Source organism: Pleurodeles waltl, chromosome 7, assembly GCF_031143425.1.
Source record: "Pleurodeles waltl isolate 20211129_DDA chromosome 7, aPleWal1.hap1.20221129, whole genome shotgun sequence".
In the NCBI taxonomy this organism is placed as follows: Eukaryota; Metazoa; Chordata; class Amphibia; order Caudata; family Salamandridae; genus Pleurodeles; species Pleurodeles waltl.
In genome coordinates this window covers 464,569,093-464,582,969 of record NC_090446.1, presented here as the reverse complement: position 1 = coordinate 464,582,969, position 13,877 = coordinate 464,569,093, and the positions used below count along the sequence as shown (strand labels likewise).

General features: G+C 42.2%; 1 protein-coding gene across 2 annotated transcripts in view; it reads left to right on the top strand.

Moving 5' to 3' along the window:
• Positions 1-13,877, top strand: part of LOC138304196 (sulfotransferase 1 family member D1-like) — a 133,014-nt gene that overhangs the window by 26,685 nt on the left and 92,452 nt on the right. The gene's annotated exons all lie outside the window — the stretch shown is intronic.

Below are 13,877 nucleotides of genomic sequence, written 5' to 3'. Positions count from 1 at the left end.
TTAGTTTGTAACAGTTTTGCTTTGCTGATATCAAACAACAATGTAAGATATATTAAGACAACATCAGGCATTCTTGTTGACACCCATGATTTGTGGAGTTCTAGGGCATCACAAAATGTATTATTAAGTCCAAAATCTAAATCTTTCAGGATTTTTCTTAAAATTGCTTCTGCTGCTTTTACTGCATCCTGAGTTCTCATTTTGGCAACAAGACCTTTGAGTCAAATCAGATGAGAACACCATAAGTGGCTCATTCTTTTTTTAAATTGACAAAAACGAATTCTGTCATTATACATTGTCACCAGAAACATCTTAATTCTATTTTTATGGATCAATACAGTTTCATCGATGTTGACCATTATTTCTCTGATCTAACTGTGTGTGAACTGGTAGCCATCAATTAAGAGTGGCTTTAAACCTTCATTTGCTTTTTCAAATAGTGCAGACTTAACTGAAGGCTGGTGGTTATGTTGCTGCTTTGAGCTCATTGTACATTCATATTTTTGAATGTATGCACACATGCAGTTAAGGTGGGCATATAAATCCACTCAAATAATTTTACCTCTCTGATTAGATCAGCAACTCTGCTAAAAACTTAATCTTGGAAGAAACTAGCTGCAGATAAAAACATGTTTGCCCTTTGAGACTCACATACCCTGTACTTTGTTCTTTCATCAATCCCTTTGGCCCTTCTTCTGGCTAAACCACGGATCCGCTGCTTTCTGATCAGTTGTTGGAGATGGACAAGGGGTAGCCATTAATCTGAGTAGATTGGGTTTGGTTGTCATAGCTTTCTCAGAAGACTCAGATTCCTGTTGATTATTCACTGGTTTCTACTATTTTTTGACATTTTTTTCCAGGCTTTTTTCCATTGTGTAAGACTTGTAGCTCTTGTTGTTACAATTATAAAATATTCCATCCTTTTCACCCATCATTTTCAGTCTTTTGTGAACTTCGTCTTGTTGTATTTCTTCAGCATCTTGAACTCTCTTCTGTCAAGCCACAGTTAATGTTAGCTTTTCTTTCGGCTTACTTTGGCATATGACACATTTTTCCTTTGTTAGAGGAGTCAGCAGTCTGTCAGGAGGTAAAAATCCTCTGCAACCACCTGCTTCACTCATGTTTACGAATTTGAGTCAACGGAAAAGCTGAAACAAAAACAGTAGAAAAATAAATATTTATTTTGGAAAATAGAGGATGGGTTGCTCTGAGGAAATATTTTCTGTCTCTGTAAGACTACTTGACCCCCAAAATGTTTTGACACCAAAATAAAGTATATAGGTCTCATGGTTCCTGAAATATTACATAATATTACATCATCTCTGCAACACATTTGACTTTTTAAAAATGGCATCCAGAAAAAATCGTCCCGGATCAGCAATGTCAACCCAAACTAAATTACTTCTCTAAAGATCTAAAAACACAAATCAAAAATGAACATCTCTGGACAATAATTTTTTATGGAGGTATATCAGGGGCCAGGATTTTTAAAGCGTGCCATTTAATCCAATCTATCTATCTATCTATCTATCTATCTATCTATCTATCTATCTATCTATCTATCTATCTATCTATCTATCTATCTATCTATCTATCTATCTATCTATCTATCTTTCTATCTGCCTTCTTAAGCAACCGCAACCCTAGCTATCTCTAATCTACCTTTCATCTCTATCTCTTTGCTAATCTGCCTATAGCTATCTTTGCAAATCTGTTCATTACTCTAGCTATTTGTCTGTCTTTGCAAGCCTCGCTATCTTTCTTTCACTGCAGGCCTCTGTATCTGTATGTTTCCGCAAGCTTCTCTGTCTGTCTGTAATGATTTACAAAAACATTACAAAAATAGTTCGCAAAGGCAAGAGACTGGCAGCCAATGTAAGACCGATTGTTTTTTTTTATGTCTGGTGTGTTTAATACAGTTTGTTATAGGGGTTTTTGAGCCAGATGTCCTTCATTAGTCTGTTATTGTGTCATTCACATTTTAATTCGACCCACTCCAGCATTTATCATGGGGCAATGGGTTAGCCCCTTTAGCAACTGACTAGCTTCAATATGCGTTACGGTATGCTGTCCTTTCACAGGGGGAACAACATACACAAAGTAGTTCCCTTGAGTGCCAGGGACCTCTACAGCAATGTATGCTTTTTTGAAGCAAAAATACATTTTTGCTATTAGCCAATAATTATTTCTCTTAGCTTTATGAGTGTCCCAACCGTTTCCTTAACAATAAAGTTTTGCAAACATCCTAAGAGACCAAAATAAGAAATGCCAAAAGGCTGACAGCCAGTGCCAGACATATTGGCTTTGCCATTGATTGTTTATCATGAGGCTGAGGTCTGGTCATTATTGCAGTAGACCAGCCAAGCAAGCTCTTAGACTCTTCTTAACCTCAAAGATGGATTGAAGAACTGACAATTTGCTTCTAAGCATGATTAGCTCAAAATTATTTGTTTCATTAATTCATTTATGATAGAGCAAATATGAGATCTGCTTCAAAAACAATGCCTAGCCTTTTATGTTTCTGTCAGGTGTTGACTAGGCCCACAGAGTTAAGCATCATTCAAAAGGGAGGAGTCCATTCTTAGCAGTGACTATTACCATGATCATTGTTTTCAAACTCTTTTGGCAAAGGTGCAGTTTACTCAAGGCCCAATTTCAAACAAGTTCAGCATTTAGACTTATACTTCAAGGATTGCAAAAAGACTTAGGTAAGGAGCCCCCAGAATGCTCTGGGTAAATAGTATTATTTCTTCAAAAGTGTTTATTTCAGCTACCTGTGTCTATTTTACTGTGGACTCTCTGTGTTTCAGGCAGCCTGGCCTTTTTAAAGTGGTATTTTTTTTATTATTTTTTTGCCGTGACTGTGTGAATTACCTTGCTAGTTTGTGGCACATAACTTCATAAACCCCCACCCCCCTTTTTTAAGTAAAAAGGCTACATACATCTTGCAGAGTGTGTTTTTAGGAGACTGTTTTAATCTGTTTCTGTGATGTACTTTTTGCCTTTAAAAAAGCCACATTTCAGCGTGTGCGACCAGCAGTATTCCAGTGTTTGTTTCTAAGCAATCTCTCCCTTACCTGGAAAGTAGACTCTGCTAGCTTGGAAGTGTGGATTCAGCCTGTCTGTATCCAAGGAGTTTCTGAATAGAGCAGCAGCTGCCTCCTCCCTGCCCACAGGGACTGGGCTTAGCTGATTGGCTCTCTGAGTCCCTTTTGAACCTGAGCCCTCCCCCCCACACCTGCTCTGGCCCCTTAAGTTTGTGGAGGGAAGCCCAAGACAGCCACCTCCATTTTGTGATCCTCAGCATCTTCCCTGTGTCCTAATACAGCCCAGTGTTCAAGGATTGAAAAAAGACCTAGGTAAGGAGACCCCAGAATATTCTGGGTAAATAGTATTATTTTTTCAAAAGTGTTTATTTTAGCTACCTGTGTCTGTTTTACTGTGGACTCTGTGTTTCAGGCAGCCTGGCCTTTTTAAAGTGGTGTTTTCTTTTACTTGTTTTTGCTGTGACTGTGTGAATTACCTTGCAAGTTTGTGGCACATGACTTCATAAACCCCCCACCCCCACTTTTTTAAAGTAAAAAGGCTACATACATCTTGCAGAGTGTGCTTTTAGGAGACTGCTTTAATCTGTTTATGTGATTTAAATTGTGGTTAGACACTGTCTCCCCCCCCCCGTTTTTTGCCTTTAAAAAAGCCACATTTCAGCATGCGCGACCAGCAGTATTCCAGTGTTTGTTTTTAAACAATCTCTCCCTTACCTGGAAAATAGACTCTGCTAGCTTGGAAGTGTGGATTCCGCCTGTCTGTATACAAGGAGTTTCTGAATAGAGCAGCAGCTGCCTCCTCCCTGCCCACAGGGACTGGACTTAGCTGATTGGCTCTCTGAGTCCCTGTTGAACCTGAGCCCTCACCCCAACACCTGCTCTGGCCCCTTAAGTTTGTGGAGGGAAGCCCAAGACAGCCACCTCCATTTTGTGAGCCTCAGCATCTTCCCTGTGTCCTAATACAGCCCAGTGTTCAAGGATTGCAAAAAGACCTAGGTAAGGAGCCCCCAGAATATTCTAAGTAAATGGTATTATTTGTTCAAAAGTGTTTATTTCAGCTACCTGTGTCTGTTTTACTGTGGACTCTCTGTGTTTCAGGCAGCCTGGGCTTTTTTAAAGTGTTTAAAAAAAAAAAATGTTTTTGACGTGACTGTGTGAATTACCTTGCTAGTTTGTGGCACATGACTTCATAAACCCCCCACCCCCCTTTTTTTATAAGTAAAAAGGCTACATACATCTTGCAGAGTGTGTTTTTAGGAGATTGTTTTAATCTGTTTCTGTGATTTAAATTGTGTTTAGACACTGTCTGCCCCCCCCCTGTTTTTTGCCTTTAAAAAAGCCACATTTCAGCGTGCGCGACCAGCATTATTCCTGTGTTTGTTTTTAAACAATCTCTCCCTTACCTAGAAAGTAGACTCTGCTAGCTTGGAACTGTGGATTCAGCCTGTCTGTATCCAAGGAGTTTCTGAATAGAGCAGCAACTGCCTCCTCCCTGCCCACAGGGACTGGACTTCAGTTAACTTGCTCCTTATATAAGTTCCTATTGATTGTTGCATATGTTGTTGTGATAGGTTGTTGGGAGCTGGTCTTTCCATTGGTTGCTGGCTCCAGAGCTGGGGTTGTGATTGGTAGATAGGGCTGAGAATGTGATTGGCTGTTGGTTCTAGGGCTGTGTCTGATTGGCTGTTGGGTCTAGGGCTGTGATTGCTGGATAGGGCTGGGACTCTGATTGGCTGTTGGTTCTAGGGCTGTGATTGGTGGATAGGGCTGGGATTCTGATTGGCTGTTGTTTCAAGGGCTGTGATTGGTGGATAGGGCTGGAATTCTGATTGGCTGTTGTTTCTAGGGCTGTGATTGGTGGATAGGGCTGGGATTCAGATTGGCTGTTGTTCCAAGGGCTGTGATTGGTGGATAGGGCTGGGATTCTGATTGGCTGTTGTTTCAAGGGCTGTGATTGGTGGATAAGGCTGGGATTCTGATTGGCTGTTGGTTCTAGGGCTGTAATTGGTGGATAGCGCTGCGATTCTGATTGGCTGTTGTTTCAAGGGCTGTGATTGGTGGATAGGGCTGGGATTCTGATTGGCTGTTGTTTCAAGGGCTGTAATTGGTGGATATGGCTGGGTTTCTGATTGGTTGCTTGGTCTAGGGCTGGGAATGTGATTGGTGGTCAGGATTAGGGGTATGATTGGTGACTAGGGCTGGGTCTCCCATTCGTTGTTTGAATTAGGGTTAGAAATTGGATTGGTTAGGACCAGGTTCCTATTGGCTAGTAGGGCTATTTAAGCCTAGGACTCAGGGCGTCTCAGCCCGGGCGTCAAGGCAAAGGGCGGAGAGGACATGGGCATTGCCTGTTTGGGTCTGTTTGGGACAGGCAGGGACTAGGGCCTAGGGCCAGAAATGCTGCCCAATCCACTATTGACCAGGATTGATATCAGTCCCTACACATCCATCAACATGCAAACACATTTTCTGCGAAGACATCCAACTCATGCATCACAAACACTACAGACAGATTGCAATATCCCATCACCCAACACAATACCCATTATACAACACATATACACATGTGCTCCACAACTGCAAAAGTCAAACACCTTCATTCTCACTGCAACGACTACTCTGTCCACTCCCATTAACACAACCTGCCATCAGCCACACGACACAAAACTACATTATACATTTCTCTCAATCTCAGCCTTCCAGATACACACTCTCTGTTCATACTAACCAACAACACTATCCACTGTTTGCTCCACACAAACCACCTTTCATCATAACAGTGCCAAAACCCAGCCTTCCAACACACCATCTATAAACACCCTTCCCTCTCTTCACCAATTACACACAACCATACAATCCCCACACTTCACTCCACCCAACATATTACCTATTCCAGTCATCGCAACTAACACTAACTCCCCTGACACACATCTATCACCTCTTACACACCTCGTACATTCATCTCCAAAACACATCAACACCCTATCTAACACTCTAATTCCACTCACCAGCACTATTTCACATACAAATCCCTCACCAAAAACAACTACACCAATATCCCCTCTCACTATTCCACAAAAAAAATACAGACCACACACATCAGCACATCAAAGCAACACAAACTTTCATTACACTTATCGTCACACCCACTCCCACCCCCAGGACTACACAAAGAATAACAATCCCATCCTACCTTTACCCCTACTTTCTCACTCTTCACAAACACCTACCACAAGCACCCCAACCCAACAACTTTAATTCACTCGCCTCTCCTCCATTGCACAATTTAGAGCCTTACATCATGATCCACATGCTCCTCCACCACCCCTAACCCATACTCCATCCACACTAAACAGAGGCAAACAAAATAAACAACATGCCACTCTTAGCGACCTTGCATCCCCTTGTCTATTACATAATAAGGCTACCCTGCAAAAAACAGTACACTCTTCATGTCTCTCTCAGCCACCAAGTCCACCACCCACACACACAGACACACGAAAATGTTTCCTTAACCTGCTGGAAGAGGAACACTATATTGTAAAGCAAGACTATTGTGAGCCTCAAACAGTTATCACAACTAGCAACACTCATGCTTCAAGCTCATATTATACTACTTACCCTTCTCCTAAACAAAACAACTTTACCACTAACACCAAAGTTTCTATAAGGATGAGAACCCACATTTTAAGTTCAATTCTGATTTACAAAACGTTATTGAGAAATTTATGGATCCATATCATTGTACGGTTAATGAAAGTTGAATAATCATGAATACATGGGTAAATCCAGGCTTGAATTTTGAATGGATCAGTTGTCCAAACAAATGATTTGGATGTAGTTCGAATAGCCAACACATGTTTTTCCACCTATGGTAAAATATGGTCTGTATCCAAGGAGTTTCTGAATAGAGCAGCAGCTGCCTCCTCCCTGCCCACAGGGACTGGACTTAGCTGATTGGCTTGCTGAGTCCCTGTTGAACCTGAGCCCCCCCCCCACTCCTGCTCTGGCCCCTTAAGTTTGTGGAGTGAAGCCCAAGACAGCCACCTCCATTTTGTGAGCCTCAGCATCTTCCCTATGTCCTAATACAGCCCAGTGTTCAAGGATTGCAAAAAAACCTAGGTAAGGAGCCCCCAGAATTTTCTGGGTAAATAGTATTATTTGTTCAAAAGTATTTATTCCAGCTACCTGTGTCTGTTTTACTGTGGACTCTCTGTGTTTCAGGCAGCCTGGCCTTTTTAAAGTGGTGTTTTTTTTAAATGTGTTTTTGCCATGACTGTGTGAATTACGTTGCTAGTTTGTGACACATGACTTCATAAAACCCCCACCCCCCCTTTTTTTAAGTAAAAAGGCTACATATATCTTGCAGAGTGTGCTTTTAGGAGACTGTTTTAATCTGTATATGTGATTTAAATTGTGTTTAGACACTGTCTGCCACCCCCCCCCCCGTTTTTTGCCTTTAAAAAAACCACATTTCAGCGTGCGCGACCAGCATTATTCCAGTGTTTGTTTTTAAACAATCTCTCCCTTACCTGGAAAGTAGACTCTGCTAGCTTGGAAGGAAGTGTGGATTCAGCCTGTCTGTATTCACGTAGTTTCTGAATAGAGCAGCAGCTGCCTCCTCCCTGCCCACAGGGACTGGACTTCAGTTAACTTGCTCCTTATATAAGTTCCTAATGGTTGTTGCATATGTTGTTGTGATAGGTTGTTGGGAGCTGCTCTTTCCATTGGTTGCTGGCTCCAGGGCTGGGGTTATGATTGGCGGATAGGGCTGAGAATCTGATTGGCTGTGGGTTCTAGGGCTGTGTCTGATTGGCTGTTGGTTCTAGGGCTGTGATTGGTGGATAGGGCTGTGATTCTGATTGGCTGTTGGTTCTAGGGCTGTGATTGGTGGATAGGGCTGGGATTCTGATTGGCTTTTGTTTCGAGTGCTGTGATTGGTGGATAGGGCTGGGATTCTGATTGGCTGTTGGTTCTAGGGCTGTGATTGGTGGATAGGGCTGGGATTCAGATTGGCTGTTGTTTCAAGGGCTGTGATTGGTGGATAGGGCTGGGATTCTGATTGGCTGTTGTTTCAAGGGCTGTGATTGGTGGATAAGGCTGGGATTCTGATTGGCAGTTGGTTCTAGGGCTGTGATTGGTGGATAAGGCTGCAATTCTGATTGGCTGTTGTTTCAAGGGCTGTGATTGGTGGATAGGGCTAGGATTCTGATTGGCTGTTGGTTCTAGGGCTGTGATTGGTGGATAGGGCTGTGATTCTGACTGGCTGTTGGTTCTAGGGCTGTGATTGGTGGATAGGGCTGGGATTCTGATTGGCTTTTGTTTCGAGTGCTGTGATTGGTGGATAGGGCTGGGATTCTGATTGGCTGTTGGTTCTAGGGCTGTGATTGGTGGATAGGGCTGTGATTCTGATTGACAGTTGGTTCTAGGGCTGTGATTGGTGGATAAGGCTGCAATTCTGATTGGCTGTTGTTTCAAGGGCTGTGATTGGTGGATAGGGCTAGGATTCTGATTGGCTGTTGTTTCAAGGGCTGTGATTGGTGGATATGGGTGGGTTTCTGATTGGTTGCTTGGTCTAGGGCTGGGGATGTGATTGGTGGTCAGGATTAGGGGTATGATTGGTGACTAGGGCTGGGTCTCCCATTCGTTGTTTGAATTAGGGTTAGAAATTGGATTGGTTAGGGTTAGGACCAGGTTCCTATTGGCCAGTAGGGCTATTTAAGCCTAGGACTCAGGGCGTCTCAGCCCGGGCGTCGAGGCAAAGGGCGGAGAGGACAAGGGCAGTTGCCTGTTTGGGTCTGTTCGGGATAGGTAGGGACTAGGGCCTAGGGACAGAAATGCTGCCAATTCACTATTGACCAGGATTGATATCAGTCCCTACACATCCATCAACATGCAAACACATCTTATGCAAAGACATCCAACTCATGCATCACAAACACTGCAGACAGATTGCAATATCCCATCACCCAACACAATACCCATTATACAACCCATATACACATGTCCTCAACATTTACAACAGTCAAACACCTTCATTCTCACTGCAACGACTACTCTGTCCACTCCCATTAACACAACCTGCCATCAGCCACACGACACAAAACTACATTGTACATTTCTCTCAATCTCAGCCTTCCAGATACACAGTCTCTGCTCATACTAACCAACAACACTATCCACTGTTTGCTCCACACAGACCACCTTTTATCATAACAATGCCAAAACCCAGCCTTCTAACACACCATCTATAAACACCCTTCGCCTCTCTTCACCAATTCCACACAACCATACAATCGCCCACACTTCACTCCACCCCACATATTACCTATTCCAGTCATCACAACTAACACTAACTCCCCTGACACACATCCATCACCTCTTACACACCTCGTACATTCATCTCCAAAACACATCAACACCCCATCTAACACTCTAATTCCACTCACCAGCACTATTTCACATACAAATCCTTCACCAAAAACAACTACACCAATATCCCCTCTCACTATTCCACAAAAACAATACAGACCGCACACATCAGCACATCAAAGCAACACAAACTTTCATTACGCTTATCGTCACACCCACTCCCACCCCCAGGACTACACAAAGAATAACAATCCCATCCTATCTTTACCTCTACTTTCTCACTCTTCACAAACACCTACCACAAGCACCCCAACCCAACAACTTTAATTCACTCACCTCTCCTCCATTGCACAATTTAGAGCCTTACATCATGATCCACGTGCTCCTCCACCACCCCTAACCCATACTCCATCCACACTAAACAGAGGCAAACAAAATAAACAACATGCCACTCTTAGCAATCTCGCATCCCCTTGTCTAGTACATAATAAGGCTACCCTACAAAAAACAGTACACTCTTCATGTCTCTCTCAGCCACCAAGTCCACCAACCACACACACAGACACAACAAAATGCCTCCTTAACCTGCTGGAAGAAGAACACTATATTGTAAAGCAAGACTATTGTGAGCCTCAAACAGTTATCACAACTAGCAACACTCCTGCTTCAAGCTCATATTATACTACTTACCCTTCTCCTAAACAAAACAACTCTACCACTAACACCAAAGTTTATATAAGGGTGAGAACCCACATTTCAAGTTCAATTATGATTTACAAAACTTTATTTAGAAACTTATGGATCCATATCATTGTACGGTCAATGAAAGTTGAATAATCATGAATACATGGGTAAATCCAGGCTTGAATTTTGAATGCATCAGTTGTCCAACCAAATGATTTGGATGTATTTCGAATAGCCAACACATGTTTCTTCCCCTATGGTAAAATACACCTGGGGCTTTCTCAAGGCAGTATTATGTTGAATATTGTGGCATCATTTCTAATACTGTTCTGTGCAGTGACTCTGAATTTAGCTCACACTCCAGTCCAGTTCCTGGTTGTGTCGCCTTGTGTGCTGCATTGCTGCATTACCTCGAACCTCGGCTGTTACTTCTGCAGTGGCCTGGAGTTAGTGGCAACGTTTTCACCGCTCTTACTGTCACCTACAGGGTGCCCACGCTGACAAAGTTCTACCACTAGCACAAGTTTTCTAAACTGCCAGCTCATAAATGCTCGATCACTCTAAAAAAACAAGCACCACATCTACGACCTGCTCACAGACACACAACCTGACTTACTATTCATAACGGAATCTCGGTTGGGAGATGACATGGCCCCAGTGTTGCACGAAGCCATTCCTCCGGGCTATCAAACCATCACACAAAACGGTATAGGCAAGAGAGGAGGTGGACTAGCTATTATATTTAAACAGGCAATGAACCTCAGTAAAACAGACAACATCTCCATAGAAGGTTGTGAAGCCCTCCTCACCAGATGCTACCCTACTCCAACTTCCTCCTGTAACTTTCTCCTCCTTTACAGACCTCCACCTAACAACTCAACATTCCCAGATGCTTTTCTAGATACAGTCTCAAACCTTATTACACTATACTCCAACCTATGCATTCTTGGGGATCTAAACATTTGGTTTGACAAACCCAATATGCCCCATCCAAAAGCTATCACCACTGGCCTAGTCGCATTGAACCTACATCAGATTGTATACAATCCCACACACATCACCGGACACATCCTAGATGTCATTTTTGCTAAGCCTGAACTAGCTACAGTTCATAGCATCACACCAATCACTTGGTCAGACCATCATTTGCTAACTTTCCAACATAAAACTCCACAAACAAACACACCCCACTGCTACTTACATACATGCACCTATCGACCATGGAGATGACTTAGAAACACAACTAACAGCCAACACAGATCTAGATACAATTAATTCTGAGCCAAAACTTTATGAGTGGCTACAGGAAGCTCTTGATATCCTAATACCACTCAGAAAAACTAAACACAACAAAAGAAAACCAACACCTTGGAGAAACACAGAACTTACAAAGATAAAGCAACAAATCAGAAAGTTGCAGCAGACCTGGCTTTAAACAAACAACAGTCAAGACAAACTGCAGCTACACAAACTTAACAGAATATACAAATCATCTATCCAAAAAGCTAAAAAAAGGTACTACTCAGACAGAATTCAAAATGCTCAATCTACAACCAAGGAATTTTATAAAATTCTCTATGAATTTCGAAAACCTACATGCATGGAAGGAAGTCATCCCACTACTCAAGATTTCACAAACAAATTGGCAACTCATTACATAACCAAGGCAGACACATTGGGCTCCTATTTAAAACAGAAGAAAACCATCAGCACCAACCCCTTTCCTAAAATACCCTCTAAGAATAAACCAACCCAGCCTCTACAGTCCTTCCAACAAATATCCCATGGTGAATTTATGGATTTGGTCAGAGCAAGCAGACCTTCCGGTTGCCCTTCTGACCCTTGCCCACCACAAATCTTCAAGAACATTCTTCTATCTACTTCTGCTGCCACACCTGTAAGAAGAATCATCAACAACTCTTTAACTACAGGAACTTTTCCTAGAGACCTGAAAAAGGCATACATATGACCGTTATTAAAGAAAACAAACCTAGACCCGCAAGACCCCAACAACTACAGACCAATCACAAATGGACCTTTCCTGGGCAAATTGATAGAAAGAGCAGCATTCGCCCAGATGTCACAATTCTTTGAAGACAATTCTATACTTTCAGACTTCCAAACTGGATTCCGCCCAGGAAGAGGCACTGTATTGGCACTCATAGCAATCGGGGATGATCTTAAAAACACAGTCAACCGCAGTGGAGTTGCTGCACTACTTCTCTTGGACCTCTCGGGTGCCTTTGATACGGTTGACCATGACACTCTAATTCAAAGACTCCACGAAGCCGGCATACAAGGAACTGCTCTTGACTGGATTATTTCCTATCTTTAAAAAAGATCTAATATCCTTTCGTCCAAACCCTACCTCACAAAAGCAGGGGTCCCCCAAGGATCAATCATCTCACCTAGGCTTTTCAACATCTAAATGATATCATTACCAGAACTGATCAATGATTTCCATCTCACATGCTACAACAATGCAGATGACACACAAATACTACTTAAATTAGAATGCCCCAAAAACATTGAAAACTCAGAAATCTTCAGTTGCCTTAGAGCCGTTGATCAGTGGATGGACCTGGAGCCATCTCAAACTAAATAACTCCAAAACAGAAATACTCATATGTGGTGACTGGAAAAGTTATGACCCTCTGTGCGTATGTCCTGACTATCTAGGACCACCTCCTCAATTATCCAAGGAAGTTAAAAACCTTGGAATCACCATGGATTCCAAGTTAACTATGAATGCCCAAGTGGACAAATTAGCACGAACAAGCTTCATCATCTTAAAGACTCTACGACGCATCTTCCCCACCTCGGATTTCGACACAAGGTGCAAGCTACTATCTCGCTTGTATTATCCAAACTGGATTATGCCAATGGCCTCTACCATGGATCATCTCTATTATGAAAAAACTACAACGTATTCAGAACTCCACAGCCAGGCTACTATTACATGTAAAGCTGAAAGCCCACATCTCCCCTGCCTTGAGAGCACTACACTGGTTACCCGTTGCCAGAAGATGCACTTTCAAGCTGCCTTGTATCACCCACAAAGCTATACATGGAACAGGACCGCTTTTTATCAGAAACAAAATAACCAAATACATCCAACAAAGAAACCTCCACTCAAGATTGGCACCCCACCTTAGAACACCAACATACAAGAAAAAGACTATAGGTGGTACATCCTTCTCCGTTCAAGCAGCCAAACTATGGAATTCATTACCCCCAGCTATAAGAGCCACAGATAACTTTCTTGTCTTCAGAAAACTATTCAAGAGTTGGCTCTTTCCTTCATAACCACCATATTCAAACAACTATGGACTGCATATGCCTATGTTGATAAATATTTTTTCTGATTATGTGTCTATTTCTAGTTATGTATAGTTCTTTAGATAATATGTATCACTACTATGTCATAACAATAAAATACACACACACTCTTTAAACCTGTTTGACTAAGTGTATTTCCCATGGTTCTAATTATGTATTGTATGTATATATATGTGTGCATGTGTGTGTGTATTCATGTGTGTTTGAATGTGTGTGTGTATGTGTGTATGTATATACATATATATGTCTGTATGTGTGTATGTTGTTCTGTGCTTGGCATGTTTGTGGGTCACTGCATGGCTCCTCGGTGGGTTGTTATACTAGTTATCTATGAATCCCTGCTCTCATCTCATCACACTTATCTACCCATCATCATATGTCATGTCTCTATCAATCTATCTTCCATGCCCACTCTGACTCATCCCACATCCATTC